Raw genomic sequence first — 9,642 nt, 5'->3', positions numbered from 1 at the left:
GCCATGGCGGTGGTGGCTAGGGTATCATCGAGGGTGCTGGAGCTGGCTGTGGCAATGGTGGCGAGGATATCAGTGACGGTGCGGGAGTCTGCCGTGGCTGTGGTGCCAGAGGATATCAGCGATGGTGCTGGAGCTGGCCGTGGTGGCGATGGAGAGGATATCAGCGATGGTGCTGATGTTGGGCGTGGCGGTGGTGCCGAGGATATCAGCGACGGTGCCGGAGCTGGCCATGGCGGTGGTGCTGAGGATTTCAGCGACGGTGCCAGAGTTGGCCGTGGTGGTGGTGCCGAGGGTATCAGCAACGGTGCCGGAGCTGGCTGTGGCGGTGGTGGCCAGGATATCAGCGATGGTGCTGGTGTTGGGCATGGCAGTGGTGCCGAGGATATCATTGACAGTGCTGGAACCGGCTATGGCGGTGGTGGCGAGGATATCAGTGACAGTTCTTGTTTTGGGCGTGGTGGTGGGGATATCAGCGACTGTGCGGGAGCTGGCTCTGGCGGTGGTGCTGAGGGTATCAGCGACAGTGTTGGTGTTGGGCATGGCGGTGGTGCCGAGGATATCAGTGATGGTGCTGGAGCTGGCCGTGGCTTGGTTTTCGGCCTTAGGGTCTCAACCCACTTCACAAAACAACACCTAGGATCAGAGAGGACCATGCACACATCAAAAAGAGCATATTCTGGAAGGAGCCTGATGATCAGCATGTGGCTTTACTACGGAAGGTTGGCTCGACGGTTAGCTATATATGCTACTGTTTGCCAATATCGCTCTCCAAAAACATAGCGATGATCACTTAAAATTGCTTTGCATTTTGTGCATTCGTGTCTTCGACTCTGTCTTTCTGGAGTCCTGTCCTTCCACTGAAAAGCACATTCCTTGGAAGATAAGATTTTTCCAAAAACAGACTTCAAGACAACTTCTTTCTGATCTTATTCCAGGAATTCTAACGTGTCTCCCAAGAGGCGAATTCAGATGTGTCTCCTGTGCCCTCTGTGGCCTGTCGCTGGTGCGTTTCCCTCTTTGGAATATCTGTATACAGCTCAGCTTGCAGCATTATGGTCCCTGCACAGAGCACTGGCCCCCTCGCTCCCATCCTCTTCATCTGGAAATGCCCTGGGAAGCACAACACCCTCACCCCCAGAGACACATTTTGCCTCACCGCTTACTTTTTGTTCCTGCGAAGGTAGTGGCACTTATTCTGTGTCCCTAAGTTCTGTGTAAGCTCAGGTATCTGCTCAGCAGATTCCAGTGATCCAATCAGCAGGAGGGGTGTGGAAGGAACTGTGAGTCAGTCAGTTTTGGCAGGTCTTTCCCGAGAGACCGTGGGAGGCTCTGCTTTTATAACTATTAGCACTTTGGTAATGGCAATCTGAGGTCAGGCTGATGAGAAGCTTCAAAGTCATCCTGTCATAAAAATCCCCTTGACTCATCCCACTCCTTCTTAGCCATCCAGGTTCCTCTCTTCTCTTCCCCAGGTTGGATATAAATATCACAAGTTTCAGAAAAGTTCATATAAAAAAAGCATGGATTTGGGATAAACTACTTATAGCTAATTTTAGTAGAAGGGAAGACATTTTTTTCTGGTCTGGCTTGCTCCCTAAATTCTTTAATGATCTTGGACACATGAACACAAATTTCTTCTAAGTATCTCAGGTACAAGGCTTGAAAGTTGCAGTTGCCCTGTTTCTGGAATTTAAATGGAATACAGCAGTCTGAAACTTTGCTCTGACAAGAGGAGGGACAGATGACAGGTGTTCCTATCGTAAGGGTGGGGATTGCTGGCACTACTCCAGAGACAGCTGTGAATTTAAAAAATAAAACAACAACAACAACAACAACAAAACAAAAAACACCTTTTGTGTGGGAAATTTCAGACAAGTGAAAAAGTAGACAGAATTCTAAGCCCCTCTCGTGTACTTATTATCAGCCAGCTCTCCAAATAATCAATACTTGTCTGCTTTTGCTTCAGCCACGCTCATCCTACTCTTCCCTCCCGCTCTCTGTGGGGATTACTTAGAAGCAAATCCCGGGCATGGGCCCTTTTGCCAAGAAGGCATAAAGCAAATCACCCAATAAAACGAACTGTGTTGCTCATTTACGGTTCCCAGATGATGGTGGCTAAGTGTCCCTAAAACCACAGTGACCGTCTTGGTCATGTTGAGTCATCTTCTTCCCCAGAGATGCTCAAGCATCTTGAGATTTAGAGTGCAGGGTTTTCTCAAAATAGCATATTGTTTCCAGAAAGTGAAGATCTGTCATTCTTCCTCTAAGTTTAAAAATATCTGTCATAAGACTTGGGGGATTTGGCCCAGAGGTTCAGGGAGAGAGGGTGCCTATATGTCTTCTAGAGGGACTGACATTTGTGAAGTTTTCCACAAAGAGCTTTGTGCCTGGGTGCGAGCTTTCATGAGGTTGTATTTACCAAGCCATGGGTTCACCTTTGCTCTGTGCATTCACCCCACCCCCAGTGCTGCTGAGCACGTCCTGTGTCCCAGCCCAGGGATGTTGCTGTGGCATGCGGAGCGGGTTGTCAGGGAGCTTTGTGTCTCCCTGGGGCCTGCCCGCCACAGGGAACCCTGACTCTATGTGGTCCAGGACCCAACTCAGTCTGAGAGTCCGGTCCTCCCCACCTGGGAGGCCCCTAAGCATGCAGTCCTGGCCACATCACTTCTCAGCATCCACTAACAGACTCTCTCCATTTCCTCCCATTTAGGAACGCACCGTGAGTCTGGAAGCTGGGGGAGACAAAAGCTGGCTCTCACAGATAAAAATATCCTTCCAAATATATTGTTTTATGCCTGGACCTCAGCTTTTGAAACTCCAGAGCTAGGAGTCTGCCTCTGTTGCTGTTCCTGCATCACCCATTTCCTGATGGGTTAAGACAAAAGCCCTGGGCATGTGAACAGTGGGGAGCCCGAAGACGGGTGGGAGACCTTGCGGATCTTCCAAAATGCTGTGTTGTCACAATGCCATGAGCCTCAGGGTCTCAGCCATACTGCTGAGGAAAAATCATGAAATAGGCACAGTGTTGTTGGCGTTTTGCTAACAAGGCAAGGCTCTGGGTTAGGTCTTGTGGGAATTCCACAGATGAATCAGACTTTCCTGATTTCCTCAAGACTATGGCCTGGTGGAGACAGACTTATGCAGAACCACATGCAAGGTGATGCTCCGTGGGGGCCGGTATTTTCTGTTGGGTGTGATGAAGGATGCACATTCATGGAACACGTGGTAGCATGAAAGGTATGAGCTCCGGGTAGGGAACTGGGGAGACCTAGCAAGGCCTGTGTGTTGGGATTCCCCTCGGCATCCCTGTCTTTGGAGATCAGGATGCTCCTATCCTCGAGGTGGGGGGAGGGCACCTGTCACAGGAAGGTCCCACGACCTGCTTCAGGGGAGTCCTTCCTGCACCTGCCCTTCCTTAAATTCCTTCACCTTGACATAGTCAGTCTGCCAGGGCGCCGTGTTCTGAACCCCGTGAGAACCACCACCAAGCATGCTTCATGCCTCTCAAGTCTGACCCCCTCCTCTGCAAGCAGGGTAGTAAGAAGGCCCGCAGACAGGGGACTCCATGGTCTCACACGGTGACAGCGGTAAGGGCGGGAGCTACAGACGGCACAGTGGACCCATCAGGAGGAATAAAACGCACCACACATGCTTATGGAATATTTTTTAAAAATATGAGTAAAGGTTTTTCATATCATCTCAGGTTAAAGAAAAATCTGACACAATATGACCCAGGTTACATATACCAAAAAAAAAAAAAAAATCAGAAAGTAACTCACTGAAAATATAAACAATAATTTTCTCTGGTTGGCAAAATTGGATGGGTCTTTGCCTTCATCTTTATTCCTTCTGTCTCGACTTGTTTGGTTCAGTAAACAACCTGGTTTTGTACTAACAAAGAGCTGAAGACTCGGCTCATGTCGGGCAGGAGCCCCTCGCATGTGTCTCCCAGACCTTCCTCTTGGCAGCTCCACCACCTGGTTTTACTGGGACAGTCGGCTCGCCTGTGTACGCACCTTCTCTAACATGCTGTGGATGCATATAGAACCTGGCACCGAGCCCTTCTTACTCTTTCTATCTCAAGATCATCAGGACCTCCATTCATGTTGGATGGAAGTAACCTGATCTCAGATCAGCACTGAAAATGGGCAGCTGTCCACCCCTGGGGCTGTGACCGACAATGGGTGCCCCTGCGGGAGGGCAGATAGAGAAGGGACCCCACTGAGGGTAAATGGGACCTCTGTCCGGGGAGGACTGCAGGCCATGCTGTCCCTGGCCTGCCGACCCGGTGCGGTGCCCTCACCTCCGGGATACCACCCTGGAAGTCAGGCTGCTGCAACCCCTCGTGGGCTCTCTGCTCTCAACCAGCGACCTCCTCGGCACATGGGGGACCTTCCAAGTGCTTGCCCTCCCTCTATCTTGCATTTGTTTGCTCTTCATCAGGGCGAATGAGGAGACAGTCCTATACCCCATGACAGATGGTGGCTGGCCCCGAGGCTGATGAGGACACCCACACCTGGGGATTCTATAGCTGTGATTCCCGTCACGGGGTGGGTGGCCCATGTGATAAGTGCCCCTATGAAGCAGGTCCCAGAGAGCTCCCTTACCTTCCTTCAGGTAAGAACACAGCCATTCAGGGACAGGGAAGCCCGTTCTTACCAGACACTGAATGTGGGGTGCCAGGGTCCTTATTTTGGACCCCAGCCTCCAGGACTGAGAAATCAGAGTCTGTTGTTCATAAGGCGCTGTCTGTGGTGTTCTGTTACAGCAACCAGAACAGACTAAAACAAGCTCTATCTTGTCAGGGGCCTGGGATCCTTGTGTGCTCACACCTGCATATTTGATTTTGGTATCGAGGATTACGCATCTCCTGGGATCAGGTGTCTCTTTCTCCAGTGTTTCAGGATGCCCGGTCACCTCTCCCCATCCCGAACTCCAACACGGCCCGTGGTCTGATGGACAATTTCAAGACAAGACCTCGTCCCACGTAGACGCCCCCTTCTCCACCTGGCTAGACTCCAGGTAGTGTGAGACCTTCCTTTTGACATTCACCAAGGTGATAGGAGACCACCTTTAGAGATAAATCCTCTAATGCACTATTTAATACACTACCTTTCAGCGTGTTTTGGTATTCCTCCCTGGAAGACTAACAGGTGGCCTTGGGTAGGTATACCCGACTGTATTCCTGACATGTGTCTCAGCAGGTGCAAGCGTTTGCTAACTCATGACGACCCTGGGATGTGGGAGCTTGAAGGCTTACAGACATCACAGCTCAAGCACATTATCCCGGGACAGGGGACTGAGGCTGGGGAGGTTGGGCACCATGGTGCTGCCCACACTGGCATCCGGGCCATGCTTTCAGCTCCCATTCCGGTGACATTCATGAGGCTCCTGTCTCACGGTTCCTGCAAGGGAAGAGATGTGAGGTGCTCATGGTTTCTCCCATGCAGACAGCTTCTGCCTTTTCTCTCATGAATATGCTCCAGGTTACAAGATTCCCATGGTTTTCTAAAGGTTCTGTCAACACGTGTCTCTTCTCCATCCTTTTAGTGTATCTATGGAATCTTAATCCACAGCTAGGCGTGAAGGCTCCATTTCCTGTCAACAGCATTTACATAAATTCAAGTTAAATTTCATTCTTCCTCCACATGACAGAAACACGTTGCAAATCTTTACGTTGTGGTGTTTTGCAATTCATATATTCCGTAGCAATAACAATTTTCCTTTGGAGAGGCAGAAATGGTTTTTACTTTCTGTATTGCAATTTTCCACACTTTGCTAGGAAAGACCTTAATAATGGTGGTGATAAGACAGTCTTCCCTCTGCAGTGCATGGGCAAATATCCTCCCAAAGAGAGTTTGTAAGCCTTTGCAATAAATGGGTAGATGAGGGTTATTTTTTTATTCCATCAAATAATAATAATTTTTGTGCAATAGAGTGCCACCTTGATATTACTGAGTTCAGCATGCACTGGGAAGCATGCGTGGGAAGACACATGAATCCTCACAGAGAGTTGGCTGGCATCCTCTCTCTCTCATGCACTGGGATGACTGTCCCCCCACTCTCTTCCCAGGGTGTCTGCCCAAGTTGGTGGCACATCATGGGTCATCTGAGAACTCGCTAATGTGCCCCTTCCTCCCTCACTGACTCATTGGCCCTCTCTGTCTGTCCTGGGACAGATGGGAGGGCTTAGGAAACGGTAGCAGGGATGGATGGACTATGGCAGGGTGAGGGGCAAGCAGCTCAGTCTGATGAATCTGAACTTGAGTCTCCGGATTGGGAATTGGAGCTAACTTGACTGGCATTCAGGTTCAGATCCTTCTATATTTACCATCTTATGCAAAAATTATATCTTTTAGAAATTGCTCCATTATTCCAAGACTTTTGTGGATGGGGAGACACCACTTATGACTCTATGTGATCCATTCAGAGGCTCCAGTTGGTGACTTAAGGAACAATACAAGGCTATTGTTTTCCTTTTTAGTCTTTGTCCATTTATGTTCAAGGACCGTGGTGAGCACATCTAAGGCCTCATAGAAAATAGGGCTCATAGGTCAGGGGCAGGGGGATGATGGCAGTGATGGCAGGAAGAGATGGATCAACCAGAGACATGGAGGAGGCTCAGGATTTCCCAGGAAACCCCAATCTTCCAGGAAACGTGTATATATATGTATTTATATACATATTTACATACACATCTATATGTAATGTATATGTAAATATATATAATGTGTATATAAAGGTGTGTGTGTAATGAAGCCTTTCTCGGGGCAAGAAGTTAACTCAGGTAAGAAGCATAGCTTACTCCCTCAGAACCTCTTTTCCCCTTCCTCAAATTTTTGCTGCTATCATGAGGATGGGGACTTTGCAGACAGATATTACATATGAACGCATCGTGAGACTCGGTCCTTCTAGTTGTTAAAAGAGATGCACTTTCGTGGGAGACCTGTAGGCAGGATTTGGGGCTGGAGATGGAGTCCCTGTGGTGCAGCCAAAGATTTGGTGTAGTTTCTAAAGTGGCACATCGGTGATTTCACAAATGACAATAAAGGACACCCAGTGAAATATAAATTTCAGAGAAGTTTTTTAGTATAAGTATGTGCCATTCAATATTTGGGACATACTTGTACTAAAACATGACTCGTTCATCTGGAATTCAAGCATAGCTGGAGGTCTTGTATATTTTCTGGCAACCCCAACTGATGATCAGTTGATATGAGCCACAAAGAGCAAATACAAAACATGAAATGAGGTTAGGGCCATGGCTTAGGAGGCTCAGGTCATCTGAACCCAGCTCAAGCCCGGGCGGTGACCTCTGCTCTCATGTTCTTCTTGGCGGGAGAACCTGATTTAGGGGTACGTGTGTGTATGTGTGAGTGCGTGTGTGAGAGAGGAAGTGGGAGAGGCAGTATGAGAAAGAGGAGAAGGTTGTACCGTTCCACTGTTATTCTGGAGTCAAGTGGAAGAGAGAATGAGTGGAGCATACATTGAATGGATCAAGCTCAGAGGTATTGATCAACTGATCAGTCAATCAATGGATTGATCCAGCAAATGGTTGTCGAGAGCCAGGCGCTCTGCTGGGTGGCTGCTGGGAGCCCATCACCAGTGGTGCAGAGAGACGTTGGGTGGGAAGCCACCATCAAGGGCGTAGGGAGTTCCGTCTGGGGAAGAAGTTCAGCAGGGGAGGTGAACGAGGCTTGAGGGTGGCGAGTGGCCCTGGCCGGGACTCAGTGGGGAGGGGGACAGTGGGGGCCAGAGGCCGCCAAGCAGCCTTTGTAGGCCTTTCTGCTAGAAGTAGGAACCTGGGGGAAGAACGTGAAACCGTGGGGTGTGATGGTCTGGCAGCCCCTCCAAGCGCCAGGGTGTAAGCTCCCGGGTGCAGCCAGCCAGGGCCTGGGCACTCACCTTGGCGTGGCATTTCAGGAGGCACCAAACAAAACAATGGAAATCCCTCAAGAGTCGAGAGAAATACTATCTTAATGCAACATGCCAACACATCAAAATGAATGCAGAAAATTCATGATGAACAAAATAACAAAATGTGACAGAAAGACAGTGCTGTGACGAGCCATATTGGACCCCGAGGCAAAAAAAAAAAAAAAAAAAGCCAGGAATAATGATCCTGTCTTTATTTAAAATGTTGATTTTGGTCATGGGTTTTTGCATTAATTTTGATTTTTTAACAGTGCATTAACACATTGTTTACCTCCATGACTGAAATTCTGTGCCTCGCTGGCTTCTTCCTGCCCCAAGAGGGTCCTGCAAGAAAGGGGCCCAGCCTGTCATCTTTGGAGGACGACGCCTGCCTTCCCTACCAACCTGCCCCACTTCCATTTCTTACTGGTGGCAGGCAGCAGCTCAGAGGTGGAGGGGCTGCTCGAGGCTTTGTGAGGGTGGGGCAGGGGGTATGGGAGACCGTAAGTCAGCACAGGAATATTCATGCCTGCGTGCATTCCGCAGCTGTTACCGATCCAAGGCCCAGACAGGACAGTAGGTAGTGTGTCTGCGTGTGGGTACAACCTCCGGTGGGATGGAGGGCAGGTGCTGAATGTCCCCTCAGCTGCGTGGGAGCTCCCTCATTCGCTGGGGTGGGGGGACTTGAGGCTGGGCCGTCCTCCCTCCAAGGGGGAGTAGGAAGCATGGGAGGCAGTGAGTGTCAGGTTCAGGGTGGACATCTCCAGAAGGAACCGGGCTTATTCCAAGCTCAAGATCTCAAGGGGGAGGAGAAGAGGCTTCTCCGTCTTGCGAGCAGGGACGCATGTTCTCTGATTCAAAGGGCAGAGTGCGCGCAGCTCGGGCGTTTCTCACGAGTCACCCCGCTTCTAGGCCGAGGGACAGTTATTTATAGCATCTCATCCCTCTTACAAAATGACACTCCCCAGTCTGCGGGGTTAAGTTACATTTAAGGCAAGTGTTCTATTCCTGATGGAAATTCTACAGGTATAGAATGTGTGTGTGACGTGTTAGGGTGTAACTCGTGTTTGTGCCACGTTTCTTCACGATGGAACAGGTTTTCTTTCTTTTTTTCTTTTTAAAGTTTTATTTATTTATTTGAGAGAGAGAGAGAGAGTGCACAAGCAGGGGGGAGGGGCAGAGGGAGAAGCAAGCTCCCCGCTGAGCAGGGAGCCCGATGCTGGGCTCCATCCCAGGACCCCGAGATCATGGCCTGAGCCGAAGAGCAGAAGATGCCCGACGGACTGAGCCCCCCAGGCTCCCAGAAAGGTTTTCAAGAACAAGCTCCAATAGTGAGCGGAGGCTAGGAATGGAAAGGCGTCCACCTCGATCTATTGGAAAACAGCCAGAAAAGCCCTCCATTTCTACACCAACACTGCCCAGTGTCCGTGTGATGCAAAGAGCCGTGTGAGGCCTCCTTTGCTCCTCGGGCCACACTCGTGGCTGTGTCCACGTCTCCCAGATGCTGCGTTCAGCGGACGGCGTGTTCACAGTGGATGACGCACCAGGTCAGGTCAGGGGCAGCCAGGGGCAGAGCCCTCCCAGGATCCAGGCTCACCTCCCTCGCCCACACCTCTGCGCCCTGGCCGACAGACGCACCTGTGTGTGAGTGGTTACTAGGCATCTGTTCCCGAGAGGCAGACTGACAGCACGGCAGGGGGAGAGCTTGACTCAGGGCCGAGTGGGGCT

The sequence above is a fragment of the Mirounga leonina genome, unplaced genomic scaffold (assembly GCF_011800145.1).
Source record: "Mirounga leonina isolate KUSES-001 unplaced genomic scaffold, KU_Mleo_1.0 Mir_175, whole genome shotgun sequence".
Classification (NCBI taxonomy): Eukaryota; Metazoa; Chordata; class Mammalia; order Carnivora; family Phocidae; genus Mirounga; species Mirounga leonina.
This window is presented reverse-complemented; position numbering follows the sequence as displayed.